The 15,550-nt window shown below is 40.9% G+C and overlaps 1 pseudogene; it reads left to right on the top strand.

The window, feature by feature from the left end:
- The first annotated feature begins 1,961 nt into the window (after window positions 1-1,961).
- LOC144664906 (uncharacterized) lies at window positions 1,962-7,078 on the top strand (annotated as a pseudogene).
- The last annotated feature ends 8,472 nt before the right edge of the window (window positions 7,079-15,550 follow it).

Raw genomic sequence — 15,550 nt, 5'->3', positions numbered from 1 at the left:
GGAACACACAAATATTTGTGTTCGCTTTGGTAGTAATTTTTCGTCCCTACCCATTCTTATTGAGTAATTTTTCTTTTAGATATTGAAAGACGGCGAAAATATTTTTGTATCTCATTTGTATTTTGACAAACAAACGCCACTACAAAGAAACAAGGAGTTTCGACTATTAAAATTTTCGCGCCAAACTTCAGGTTGAGCTCTTTGACGTCACGCATACATTACCAGGCTCCAAAATGGCGGCGTTCAGTTGTCGAGTTTTGGGCTACTTCAAAGAAAGATTTCGTAGGGTTATAGCGCACGTTGGAGGCTGAAATTTTGGTGAATAACATATCTTTGTATAAACTTTTTATTGGCGTTAAGAAAATAAATGGCCATTCTGGAGTGAACTTCTCCTTTAAGACAACGGATCAACGCGCATCAAAACATATTTGTCATTAGTATTCACTCTGCATGGATAAACTGTTCATATAATAGACACAATGTCATGTGATTAATTCCTGCTGCATGGCAGATTGCGCTTTCACTTTCGAGTTCCTGTCAGTTCAATTCTGTACTTCTGTTCCTTGGCTGGCAGTATAAGCTTTCTTAAACTACTCTCGAAACTTTATAAAGAGTAAGTGTAATTTATATTACTGATTTGTAGGTTTTACGTTGAATGAATTTTAAGCAAACTAACATTATTTGTGGGATAGACTTACCCGCCCATGTAGACGCATAAGATTCCTTTTTGTTTATTGAATCGAAGCGAGAACAGCTCAGACCTTGAAGACGGAATCGGTAGCCCGTACTTTGCTTCGAACACTCGCCTGCCATGATAGTCATGATAATCCTGCTCGTGCAAATCATAACGATTAGACTAAGTGAACCAAATCGTGACTCTTTCAACTGACAACACTTTCGGCCATGGATGTTAGAAAATAGGTCTCGACTGACTCTCGTTTTGTCTGAGCCTTCTCTAAGGATTGCGGTCACTATATTTTCAACAAGACAGCCTTTTTGGGTGTCTCTTCGTACAATAAATCTAGGTCTCGTGAGTGCAGTCACCCACAATTTATTAGGACTAGTACTTTGCGCTACGTCGTTATGTGCACCTCTCGGACCTCGCCCCATCGTTACAAGTTGTATGTTATAAACGCTACCAGTGGACTCGCAAGTTTTAAACCTGCCATCAAGCGTTTTTTTTTTCGCTGATTGCAGGTTAGCAATCAGTAGGTTAAAATCGAGTAAAAAGCAATTTAGAACTCGCTTGCAATAAACATTTCAGCTTGTTTCGCAGCACGTTTTTGTTTCGCGTCACTGTCACGTCAACCGATTTGGTGAAAAATTCTCTCTACGGAGCCCGAGAGCACAAGCTATCAATGACCCATTCACGCAACTCCCATGAAAAAAAAATTTAAAGAGGCAAATGACGTTTATGACTTTCACTGCGTAAACGTTTCAGCTCACTGAAAAACAAGAGATCCTCAACTGCACGTTTTTGTTTCGCGTCACGCCATCTCGTGTCACGTCATCCTTTTTTCATCTTTTTGAGGCGAGTAGAATCACAAAGTGCCCAGGCGCATCTTTTTCTTAAGTTTCATCAGCTGCTCAAAAATAGCGCTTTTCGCTGCCTGGTAAGTATATAATTTACGTGCTGACAGAAAAATACTTCAACTGACTTAAAATGCAATTCAGCCCATCTCAGACAGTAAAAAACATATTCAAAGGTTACACTTTATTTTGGTGCAACTCCCATGAAAAAAAAATTAAAGGCAAATGAAGTGAGAACGCTACATTGTTGAACGCTAACCGTATTTACTCGAATAAACGCCGCCCTCGAAAAAGCGCCGCATTTAGGACCAAAAAACCGCCACACCCCCCCCCCCCCCCCCCCGAATAAGCGCCGTAGAAATTTCCTTTAACTAAAAACAGAACTACAAAGCAACTCTTAAACAAACTTGGACATTTCTTTCCATCCATTCATGCAGCTGAACTACTTCAGGGTTTGTTATATCACCACTGACATAATAGCTGACGGTCTGCGATCAATCTTCAAACAAGAATGGGACAATCGCTACAAGGTTACAATGGGAGAATGGAAAGACGAGCCTGGAAATGGACTGGACTTTTGGAATGGGGAGACGCCTCGGAACCAACGAAGAAATGCGTGCCTCTTGGCTACCATGGTCAATGGAAATAGAGCTGAATGGGATTGTACCATGTTGTTTTATGCCATCCTTTACTCAGATTGTATCCACGGCCTGAATCCAGTAGTCCAATCAAATGTGGATGATCTCAGGAAGTTCCGAAATGAAGAATTTGCGCATATAACACAAGGCCATCTCACAGACGCAGAGTTTCAAAATGGCATCGGAAAAGTTGATGTTGCCTTTCAAGCACTCGGTCTGTCGACTGTAAAAATTCAAGCAATCAGAACTCAGACAAGTTTTCCCACGGAAGAGTTAAAATATGTTTTGAAAAAGGTCGATGACTTAAAGCAGGAAAATCAGGTTCTTGAAGTTCAGCTAAACAAAGATGTTTTCTCTTTTTGCATTCTGCCTCCTAAACCTTCACACGACGTCGCAAGTCGCGACTGTGAGGTGGCTTATATTACAGAACAGCTGAAAGAGCTTAAAGAGACCAATGAAAACAGCTTAAGTTACCTGTACATCTCAGGAAATCCAGGAAGTGGAAAATCTCAACTGGCCATGGCCGGCCTAGTAGCTAAACGATTCTTCGACCGCGAAGTCCAAGAAATTCCGTCTGGAACTTCATTTGTCATGACGATAAATGCCGAAAGCCCAAAAACGCTTCTGGAATCGTATGCCTCTTTTGCCCGGCATCTGAAGTGCCCGGAATATGCAATAACAAACACTCGTAACTCCAATGATTTGAACACAGAGAAGATCGCTAACCTAAAGACATTAATCAGCACAAAAATCGAGCATTACGCGTCATGGCTGCTGGTAGTTGACAACGTCACAAGTATATCTGATGTACGATGTTCATTTGCCGGAGCATGGAAGTGAGCAGTGGTCGAGACGGCAGTTGCTTATCACAACACAGGACACTTCGTCTATTCCTCTGATAAGTTCTTTTGTTCAACACATCTCAGTGAGCAAAGGTTTGCAGCTTGCCGACGCCGACTTGTTTGCAGCTTATTATCAATGCTTTCTGGTATCGCCGACAGTGAGATGGAACAAGAGGTTGCACAAGCATTGGACTACCAGCCCCTTGATTTAGCAAGCGCCGCCACCTATGTCAAACTGATTCAGCAGACAAAAGTAACGTCAAACTTTAGCTGGAACGACTACCTGAAGAATCTAGAAAAAGGCCAGAGGGATGCCACTGAGACCATTCTTGCTGAGACGAATCCAAGCTACCAAAAATCGATGACGAAAGCAATAACACTAGCCGTGGAGGAAGTGATGACATCTGACAAAGTGATAGATCACACGTTTACTTTACTCTCTCTCTGTGCACCACAACCGTTAAGCCTAGAAATCGTGATCAATTACATTTTCAACATATATAAGGAAATTGATGATGAAGAGGCGATAAGTATGAGGATTCAAAGATGTTCACTGCTGTTATTTGAAGAGGCGAAGAGTGGGGTCTACATTCGAGTGCACCAGGTTGTGCATCACGCCATTAACACTGTGATTAAAGATCGTCCGCAGATTGAACACATTCAAGCCGTAAACGGGGCCATAAGATCATTGAGCCAGCTCATAACAGATGACCTTCTTACAATGTACTGGGACAACGAAGATTCTCTTGTTAACAAACAGCACATTGTTTGCCATTTAAAAACCTTGGTTATAAAAATCGAAGATCTGTTTTCTGCTGAACAAGGCCTAACTCAAGCTGCTCAAACTGGTATCTCAAATAAATGGTACGCGAAAAACTTTGAAAATCTTGGCCAAATATGTAAAGATGATTCTGAATTTTATGTAGCAAAGAAGTTCTACAATCTAGCATTACAAACCATTCGGCTCAGTGATGCAAACAGAAACAGTGATGTGGTGCGTTTATGTGTTAAAATTGGCAAAGCAAATACATGCTTGGGTGATCTTCACCAAGCGAAGGACAATTATGAATATGCTTTATCCATTTTGTTGAAAAAGAGTGATCCTGGGCATATCAAGGGAGCAAGTTCTATTTACATCGGCCTGGGTATCGTACATAATGGCCTGGGGGACCTGGAGCAGGCAAAAGTTTATCATCATCGAGCACTGGCCATTTGTCTGAAAAAGGTTGGGAGAGAGCCCGGGGGGGCAGAGCATGTCGATGTTGCTAGAGCTTACAACGACCTCGGTAAAGTACACAGAAAGCTGGGTGACCTAGAGCAAGCCAAAGAGAATTTTAACCGTGCACTGGCCATTCGTGTGAAAAAGTTCGGTCGTGAGCATGTCGATGTCGCAAGTACTCACACGGGCCTTGGTATAGTACAGAGAAGGCTAGGTGACCTGGAGACATCCACATGCTCAGGACCGAACGTTTTCAAACGAATGGCCAGTGCACGATTAAATTTCTCTTTGGCTTGCTCCAGGTCACCAAGCTTTCTGTATACTTGACCGAGATGGCTGTGAATACGTGCGACAACGAGATGCTCAGGACCGTCCTTTTTTACACGAATGGCCAGTGCACGATCAAAATTCTCTTTGGCTTTCTCCAGGTCACCCAGCTTTCTGTGTACAAGACCGAGGTTTCTGCGAGTAGTTGCGACTTCGACATGCTCAGGACCGAGCTTTTTCACACGAATAGCCAGTGCACGATTAAAATTCTCTTTGGCTTTCTTCAGGTCACCTAGCCTTCTCTGTACTATACCAAGGCCCGTGTGAGTACTTGCGACATCGACATGCTCACGACCGAACTTTTTCACACGAATGGCAAGTGCATGATTAAAATTCTCTTTGGCTTGCTCCAGGTCACCCAGCTCTTTGTGTACATAACCGAGGTTGCTGTGAGTACTTGCGACATCGACATGCTCAGGACCGAGCTTTTTCACACGAATAGCCAGTGCACGATTAAAATTCTCTTTGGCTTTCTCCAGGTCACCTAGCCTTCTCTGTACTATACCAAGGCCCGTGTGAGTATGCACTGGCCATTCGAGTGAAAAAGTACAGTCCTGAACATGTGGATGTCGCTACCACTCACAGCAACCTTGGTCATGTACACAGTGAGCTGGGTGACCTGAAGCAAGCCAAAGAGAATTTTGATCGTGCACTGGCCATTCTTGTGAAAAAGTACGGTCCTGGGCATGTCGATGTCGCTACTACTCACAGCGACCTTGGTATTGTACACAGAGGTCTGGGTGACTTGGAGCAAGCCAAAGAACATTTTGATCATGCACTTGCCATTCGTGTGCAGAAGTACGGTCCTGAACATGTGGATGTCGCTACCACTCGCAGCTGCCTCGGTCTTGTACACAGTGATCTGGGTGACCTGGAGCAAGCCAAAGAGAATTTTGATCATGCACTGGCCATTCGGGTGAAAACGCTTGGTCCTGAGCATGTCTATGTCGCAAGTATTCACAGCAACCTCGGTCATGTACACAGAGAGCTTGGTGACCTGGAGCAAGCCAAAGAGAATTTTAATCGTGCACTGGCCATTCGTTTCAAAGAGTATGGTCCTGAGCATATCGATTTGGCAAATACTCACAGCAACCTCGGTCTAGTACACAGAGATCTGGCTGACCCAGAGCAAGCCAAAAATAATTTTGATCGTGCACTGGCCATTCTTGTGAAAAAGTATGGTCCTGAACATGTGGATGTGGCTTCTACTCACAGCAACCTCGGTCATGTACACAGGAAGCTGGGTGACCTGGAGCAGGCAAAAGAGTGTTATGACCGTGCGCTGGCCATTTTTTGAAAAGGCTCGGACCTGAGCATGCTCACGTCTCAAGAGTTCATCGTAACTTGGCTGAGCTAAAGCAATTGAAGGAGAGTTACCAACATTTTTCTGCTCTTGGCCGTAAAAGTCGAAAATGCTCAGTTCAGTAGGAGTTAAAAGAAAGGAAAGTAATTTGCCAGTTGCACGTTACAAGTGACGCATGGTGTAACCGTTATATTGTAGGAACAAAACCGTTTTCGATAGTAAAGATAGTCAGCTGAAAACTGGGACCACAGAGCGGCGTTAAATTATGAACTAGCATAAATTACTTTGTTAGGCAGAGTCAAAAGACTGACAGCTTTTACGGTCGTACGCAGTAAAAGACAGCAGTAACGCGTCCTGGTCGCGACCATAGTGACGTTTGATAAAACATTGTAACGCCATTTACCCAGGACCGTAGGCCCGTTTACACAGGCGACTGCCATATAGTTACAAAGGCAACTGCCATATAGGGACTTTGATCCTTTTATATTTGTTCTTTCGTGTTAACTATTTTTTTTAATTTCAGCGTTGCTTAATGTTTCAGCGGTCAATTGAATGATTTCTGTACTTTGAAAAAGTGATATGTTATAAGTGTTTATATTGGGTTTATGGGCGAACAGGGAGCTTGATCATCCCGCTTTGCGTAGCCATCACTTCCAAGTTCCCACCCTTAGTCTGCTCCCGCCTTTCCCAAGGGAACGCATCACCGTTTCAGAAGTGACACATGTCTACTTCCCCAAAATAGTTCATGTATCTAAACACTTTTGTCGAGAACAAGTAATTGATATATTAGAATTAACATGTCTGTTAGATTTATTGCCTTGGTGTACTGTGGCAGAAATTGAGAAAATATCACAGTTGCTAGTGGACTGATCGAGTTTTTAAATTTTTTCTACTATTTGCAGTTAAAGCTGTGAATATTTTTATATTGTGTACTTGTGCATAGTTTGTATTTGTAGCACTGTTTTACTTCATTTGACATTACTGTTCTACCAGAATAGCCCTGAGCAGAAAAGTAGCTTTTAATTTCATGGACGGCAGCTAAAATGTAATGAATACTGTAAATAAGTTAAATGATTTTTTGATTGAAATGCACTCATTCCTAGCCTGACTAATCTTTACGTTTTTAAAAGCTTGTATTTTAATCTTCCTTAATGAATTGTTTTCGAGTTTTATGAAAATGTGCCTCCGTGTTGTTGGTGGTTTTCAGCAACGTAACATATATAACAAGTAGATTTGTTGCTGAAAAAGTAGCAACAAATGTAGATGCCGTAAAGATTTTTTATGGTTTATAATAAACCGTAGACTACATTGGTCGGAAGAGTTCCGTTATAGTATTTTATATGATAAGGGCAACAGCAGAAGACGTTAGCCGCCAAAGTGTTCCCGTCACTGATATAGTTCAGGATAAGATATTTAAAACTGAGAACATTGAAGGACCGTAAACATGAACGACATCTCAATTAATTCATTCAAGGTGCCTTTACAACACTTTAAAGGGGAGTACCGCTGTACAGAACCTGATAAGCCTCCCTCTTGTTGTCCCTCGGGTAAAGTGCATGTCTCAATCTCGGCACTCCTCGCTAGGAGCGAAAAAAAAATAAGATAGGTAAAAGACTTAAACTCGGAGAAATTTCTTGGAATTGGTAGTCAATTATATTTATATATGGCGACTGGTGAGGGAGTGGCAACCTTCTCAAATGGAAAACGAATTGTTTCTCGGGAAGCATTTCGTAAGTTTGTAATGAACGTTTATTCGTTTGTCTCACGATAGAATCGCTTTGAGATGTTGATCGCGACGTTTCGACTGCAATACTGCTATTCTTCATCAGGCGATGAGGTCGATTGTTTACGCGTCGCTATTTATGCACGTTGGTTCGCTGTGATTGGTGTATTTCGATCCTTATTATTATTCCTACTAACAGATGGTGTTCCCTCATAGGTCTGCTTTGTAGTTGAACGGCTGTTATGCTTTCTGATCGTAGGTATCCATGCTTCAGGAATTTCAATTCCGCTATCTCTATTGATGTTGTTAGAATGAAGTCTTATTTGGATAGCCTCTTTGACCCTGCGTGTGTATCGGTGAGGGTCACGATCGATAAACTTGACTTGATTCCATAAAGGAATATGCCCCGTTTCGTTTGCGTGCTCCGAAACTGCGGAGTTTTGTGTATGAGCAAGCCTTATGTCTCTCTCGTGTTCTTTTATCCTGTCTTGCATCGCTCTCCCTGTTTCCCCTATATATACTTTGCCGCATTCACATGGAATTTTGTATACAACACCTTCTTGTTTGCCTGGTTCTAGGGCGTCCTTCGGTCGTACTAAGTAAGACCGAAGAGTTGCGTCAGATTTAAAGACGGTGCGAACGCCTTGTTCTTGTAGGCAGCGGCGAAGAACCTCTGATACACCTTTAATATAGGGTAAAACCGCAGTAGATTTAAATTCCTGCGTGGGTTCGTTGTTGGCTGTTGGTCTTGTGGTCCTAGTTAGTTTTCGTATGAACGAAGACGGATAACCGTTAGAAACAAGTTCCGACGATAAATGTTTCTTTTCGAATAAACGTTCATTACCTATCTTACACCACGATGAACAATATTCACATCTTCAATGACATTGGTATATTATTATTCAAACTATCGGCAGAATTTTTTTCCTTTGATGTTTCCGAGAATCATTCTAAAAGAAAGAACTGTGCATTATAATACTATACTATACTATACTTTTAAAATAAGGCTCGAGAGAAACGTCGCATTGCTGTTTTTGGTTGGTTTCCTGAGGAACGAAACGTTATTGTTTTGGATTCGATGTGAACTATTTACACAGCATGTCTACTATCCAAACAGAAGAACGCTCGTTACTACAATGTCAACACATTGTACTGAAGGCGAACAAACTCTTTTTTCATGTTCTTCAAATATCGAAAGGATAATCTTCAGCAACCCCAAAAAATATTGACATTTTTTGGCGACTACAATGCTTTTAAAGTTCAAATAAAGCAATGTATTGGCGAAAAATATAAAGCGAGCTCTTTGCGTGTTTACTTGGTTGTTAATAAAATTTTAACAGACATCGCGTAAGACACAAAAGTGGCGAAAAACGTCTTAAATCACGAGTATTTTTTACTACAGATTACTTAAGTCAAAAAACACTTTTTTGTTGATAAAACTTTGTTTAAATTTTAAGACACATGCAGTACTGTTTTGATTAAAAATTATTGGGAAAAGTCAGCTTTAGCTGATTTAATTAGCAACGCACTGAAAGTGTAGCATTTGACGGAACCGGCAAGGAATTTTAGCTTTCACCAAGGAAAATACCAAAAGAATTTGCTTTTGCTTATCATATTGGCATAGTCAACGTATTTCCGCCAGTCGCTCTAACGATATGAGGAATAAGAGTCCAATTGTAACTGAATAATTGCGGGCCCAAGAGAGGCCCGCAACCCTAATCTTGACAGTGACCAGCGGATTGCGTATTACGCGTGCGCGCCACGTTTATAAAGGCTATCTGCAAACCGGAAGTTGAAAATTTTGTTCTTCCACTAAGAACGATCGGAATGCAAAAAATGTGTCAATCACGACAGTTTGTCGTAACACCGGAAGAGAAAAATCTTGTCTCCAAGAGCGATAAGACAGTTTGTCGCATTAGATCGAGGCTTCTGTCTTGCAGACGTTGTTTTATAGGTGTTGCTTTTGAGAAGATCTGCTGTGATTGTATCACAGATAAACTACGGCAAAGCGAATGATTCCAACAACGGTTATTCTCGAGAAATTCCTTATAACACTGACAACACGCAGCTGAACACGACAATAGAAACAATCGATTAATCACCTTGCAAAACCAGTTATCCTCGAGCTCATGCATTTGACTAATTTCCTTGTCTTCCGCATCAAAACTCGTTTTCCTCAATTCCTCACAATTTAACCTAACCTTGCCAAAAAAAGGTTTGCCCAACACTTAAGGGACCAATATACGATGCTTTTATTGGTTATTTCGGTTGTTAATCCAATTAACCTCACTCCCAAGGGAAATACACACGCACCCTGAAAACAACTAGGATGCCCTTAGGCATCCCAAAAACAGGGCTGTAGCCAGACTTTTGGCATAGACAGAGTAAAATCGGTGATCGCCGCCGCAAATTTCCCTTTCGTAAACGGTCGTTGCCATTTTAAACGGTCGATGCCATTTCTCAGAACGGTCGTTGCTATTTGAAACGGTCGATGCCATTTATACTTTGGACCAAATCGCATGAAAGGATCTTTCAAACTTCTTAAGAGTATCAGATGTTTGTTTAGAAATGTCAAGCGATTCCAAAAATTATTTTGGTTTTCTAGTTGACGAATTATCCGAGCTTCGGTATACCATAAGATCGCTATGTTCTCGACACACTGCAGCCGGAAAACCTCACACAAACAAATGAATGGTTGAATATCTCCATTTACTTTAGTAACCCAATGAGAATATTCTATGCCTGTTTAGAAATGCCAAGCGATTCTTAAAAATATTTTGGTTTCGAAGTGGACGAATTCTTCGAGCTTGTGCATACTACCCGGCGTATCCAATCGAACGTTCGGTAGTCGAACCCAATCGAACACTAATCGTTCGATTGGGTTCGGTAATCGAACATAATCGAACTCACAATAAAATTTGGAACAAAATCGAACGTTCGATTACCGAACAGTCGACAATCGAACAAAATCGAACGTTCGATTACCGAGCAGTCGACAATCCTTCTCAATCGAGCATTCGATTACCGAACTTCTGTTTGTTAATATTGCGGACATTTTGTACGGTGTACCATCCCCCTGATTAGTCCTGCGTGTTTAACTTATCATTATAATTCCTCGCGAAGCGAGGCCGAAGGCCGAGCGTAGCGGGGTGTATAATTTTGTCCCTCAAAGGGCTCAGATCAGGCGGGGTGAAATCTCGTGTGGAGTTTACGGTCATATATATTTGTGAGCTTGGTGTGTGGCGGAAATGACGTCACACGGCCGCGCGCTGGTGGCCTAATGGTGTGAGCGTCGAACTTGAAATCAGATCTTCGGGACTGAGGGCGGGGGTTCGAATCAACATTGTGGGTTCGAATCCTGAGCCTTTCATTTTTATCGTTTTTCTTTTCGGATTAAATAACACTGATTTCTACATAATACTCCCTCAACGCAACGCCATCAGGGGCGCGCGGGCGGAGGGTTCGAATCCTCCTGCCGTTCGTTCTTCTTTTTTTTTTAATGCCCTCAAATTAATATCCAAAATGCGACTATCCAATAATTTGTCGTTGATTTTGAAAAAAAGCGTGCGCTTCTCAACGCTTTATGCCTTTTTACGAACCAGAAAGAGCCGCCATCTTCAAAGCGGAGTAGACCCTGGGAACGAGGGTGTCGCGGCCATGCCCGTCACTTGGCAACATAACAAATCACCGGTTAAAACCGGTTATCACTCCTTATTTATAATACCCCCCCCCCCTCCCCAACCCAGAGCTTCGCGAAGCCCTGCGAGTCACGTATTACTAGTTAAGTTTTTATATAACGCGCGCTCTGATTGGCTGAAACAGTGTACTTTATCAGAGTCCAGATGTACGGAGGAAATTTCACGCCATCGACCCAACATGGCCGACCACTATTCCCGAAAGTCTCTCTCGGGTTTTGTTTTGACCCTGACATCTTCTTTGACCTGAAAAACGAGAATGAAAACGAGCTTTTAGCGTCAGTTAATTTAAAACGTCCTGTTCCTAACAGCACAAATTGCACGGCGATAGAAAGTGAAATTACGGAAAGTTACGGAAAAAAAACACCGAGCCGGAAAGTAAGCTTAACTAACAACAACAAACAACCAACCAAAGATTTGTAAACAACTCAAGGCCGAAATTGAAGACATTATAACGAAAGCAGAAACGAAAAACACGAAAGATAGTACAAAATGGGCTATCTGAGTTTTGAATATGAGTTTCACATGATTCAAGTATGAAATTTTAGACAAAACACGCACAGCAACATTTTCGTGTAAAAAAACAAAACAAACAAACAGCAATTCAAAAAACAGAAAACTAAATTAGCTAGCGAATACACACACAACGCAGACTTATCACAGACTGAATAATTTTTTCTGGCGTTTTCAAAACAGCTTGGTGCCGTAAAAGAAAAACTGCCAAAAGCCTTTACAAAATGACCAACAAAGAAGCTAGACAACAACCTCGGTAAATTCTACGCCGAAGCTCGAACAAAAGACGGTGAACTTTACTCGAGATCATCGCTTTTTGGATTTCGCAACGCTATCGATAGACACCTAAACAATTCACCCCTAAACCGTGAAATTTTTTATTGCAAAAGGGGTTGAATTTCAAGCTTCAAACAAGTTGCTGCAAAGTTAGAAAAAGATGAGCAAGCGCGGAAACAAAGAAAACATCGAACACAAGTTTACCTGTCATCCAGAAGCAAACGTCCAGAAATTAAAAACCTCCAATGCAATTTAGGAAGACAATCCTGTTCCTATATCCTTAACAATGCAATGACTGGAAGGCCGCACAGCAATCACAGCAGCCGACTCTAATTTTTCCCTTGAATCCGATGGTTGTAAATGATTCGCGAAACACGCCGCACGGCTACATTTTGTGAAGTACCAGCCACAAACTTTGAGCAGTTTGTTTTTCTAGCTGTCAAGTTAACAAAATGATTCAAAATGATAATTCATGGGCTAGAATTCAGCCGGTTTTCATTTTCTATCCTTCGGTTGTACTAAAAGTCCTAAGAACTTCAAATACTCGTGTTAAAATTCGTATTCCACTTGACGTTTTCAGCTTGTGGATTTCTGAACTTTGATGGTTTCAAACTTGATGGTTTGACAGCAGTTGACAGCTGTTGTCTTATTCAACCAATCAAATTCTTTTAACCATTCTAACAAGTTTTGTGATTGGCTAATTGTTGCGTACTTTATCAGAGTACAGATGTACGCTGACGCCACTTCTATTCGCTTGAAAAAGTTTGTTTTGAAAATTATTGGGCGAATTCGTTCTTAAAGCCTCGAGAAGCCTCGAGCTTCTTTATTTGTTAAAGAGACGGATTCCGAACAAAATCGAATCGGATTGAGTTCGATTGGTTCGAAAATCGAACTCACAGCAAAATAGATGTTCGATTTTGTTCGATTACCGAGCCCAATCGAACGATTGGTGTTCGACTGGGTTCGATTAATTTCTGGTTCGATTTTGTTCGATTGGATACGCCGGGATACTATTAAATCGCTACGTTCTCGACATTCGGCATGCCGGGCATGCACAAGCTCGAAGAATTCGCCCTGAGTTCGTCCACTTTGAAACCAAAAGAATTTTAAGAATCGCTTGGCATTTCTCAACAGGCATAGAACTTTCTCATTAGGTTACTAAAGTAAATGGTGATGTTCATCCATTCATTCGTTTGTGTGAGGTTTTCTGCAGTTTTCTGTTTCAATATTTCTTACTTCCTTGCTGAGCCAAATTTTTTACAAGTGTCGAGAACATAGCGATCTTATGGTATACCGAAGCTCGGATATTTCGTCAACTAGAAAACCAAAATAATTTTTGGAATCGCTTGACATTTCTAAACAAACATCTGATACTCTCAAGAAGTTTGAACGATCCATTTATGCGATTTGGTCCAAAGTATAAATGGCATCGACCGTTTCAATTGGCAACGACCGTTTACGAAAGGGAAATTTGCTTCGCCGCTCCCGTGTAACTCTCGTGCGTGCACCAAGGTGAGCTATTCATAACCTTAACGGATCATCCCAAAATGCGTTAAAGTAGCATTTAACTGATCTTTAATTACACATAAATGTTTGATATTTTCCCTAAATAAGGTAAAGTCTGTGTCCGAGCCAAGTGGCCCATAAAGCCGTAGCTTATCCCGGTTTCCGTAGCATGATGGGACTAGGAGTATTGCCACTCCCCCCTGGATGGGATGCCAGTCCATTGTAGGGATTACCCCCCAGCAGTAAATTCTTCGGAACCCATTTATACATCTGGGTGAAGAGAGGCACTGTGAGAGTAAAGTGTCTTGCCCAAGAACACAACGCAGCGTCCCGGCCAGGACGCGAACCCTGGCCGTTCGACTCGGAGTCGAGTAGGCTCTTACCGAAAGTGCTCGTAAAAAAAGCATTAAATGCTAAAAGAAGTGCTCGTTTTTTGCCAAAAAGTGCTAAAATAATGCTAATTTTTTTAAAAAGTGCTCGTGGGTAACATAAAAATGCTCACTTTTTTCCGATTTTTTTAAACATAGAATATTACATTTTTTTAGATTTTCAGTTACATTTTTCAACAATAACATGTAACGATCAATGTTTGGTTTGATGTCAGAGTACGCTCTCGAGCTATCTCTGCCTTGGCTGGCTGACTTCCATTTTTTCCTCGATGACAACGTGGATGACGTCATCTTGAAACGAGTGTGATGGACTGGGTTTCAAGAAGGCAACCACTGACGTATCAAACCTATTCCCCAGGTCTCCACGGCTCCTTTGACTGAAATGAGGGCTAATGCATCTTTGGACGCCATAAATAAAGTCAGATTATGCTTTTTAACACAAAATTAGACAAATAGTCAGTCGAAAATCCAAAATAATGCTAGCAGTGCTTTTTGGGATCAAATGTACTGAAAACAAAATGCTCGCGAAGCCAAATAATGCCAAAAAATGTGCTAGCACTTTCGGTAAGAGCCTAGAGTCGAGCGCTAACCATTAGGTTACCGGGCCTCCCTATATATTTTCCCTAAAGTCGACTTTGATTTACCTTTAATTCGCATTAAAATACTTCGAAAATGATGCTTTTGTAAATAATTACACTTGTGCTAGAGGGCCACTAAAGATTATTTCCTTTAACCAAGGGGGAGGGGGGGGGGGTATTCCTTAGTATCTTTCCTTTTTTGGTTCTATTTGTTTTTGTTTTTTTCTACGTGTTTTTTTTTTAATGGAAAATGCAAGGATATATTATGCTGATAACAAATTAAACTAATTGGCAGTACTGGAGATTGCCTGGCTAATCACCCATTTTATTTATAATCTGTTGGACATAAAGAAATGTATGAAATATTTATCATGCAAAATTATTTTATTGGTTCCTGCCTCAGCTTTATTTGGCAATTTTTCTATACCTCTGCTTCCTGTGATAACTGATATCACTTGAATAAATTAGAAAAAGTATAATTATGGGCTCGATAAAATACATAATTATAGGCTTAACTCTAGCTTGCATTGAAAATCCTCTTTCTCTTAAAAAATTACGAGTGGTTTTGCTAATCACCCTGTGAAACAACAGTACTAAACGATGACCATAATAAATCAAAATGATTCAACTGTCGATTAAAAAAATTCAACAAAATAATATTATGAAATCAGTGTTTAACAATGCCTAATTTCTACAGTGGAATATATATAATATATCTAAGTCCTTGATATAACGAACGATATTTTACGCCCCAGTAATAGTAAAATATATATATAAAAAAAAACCTCGATATAACGAAACCTCGATATAGCGAACATATTTTGCCAGTCCCTTGGCCGTTCATTATATCGAGGTTCCACTGTATTTCATGAAATTTGAGTTAATCATACATGTGTTCAGTACTGAGACCAACAGTTCTGACACAGCATACTTATAGAAAAAGCTGCAATTTCTGGTAAATTTCTGCTTCTGATTTACATTGACTCTTTAAGAACAAAAGCTCTAGACCAT

This window comes from Oculina patagonica, chromosome 9, assembly GCF_052425735.1.
Source record: "Oculina patagonica isolate OP01 chromosome 9, crgOcupat, whole genome shotgun sequence".
Taxonomy (NCBI): domain Eukaryota; kingdom Metazoa; phylum Cnidaria; class Anthozoa; order Scleractinia; family Oculinidae; genus Oculina; species Oculina patagonica.
The sequence above is the reverse complement of the archived record's forward strand: the minus strand, read 5'-3'. Positions and strand labels throughout refer to the sequence as shown.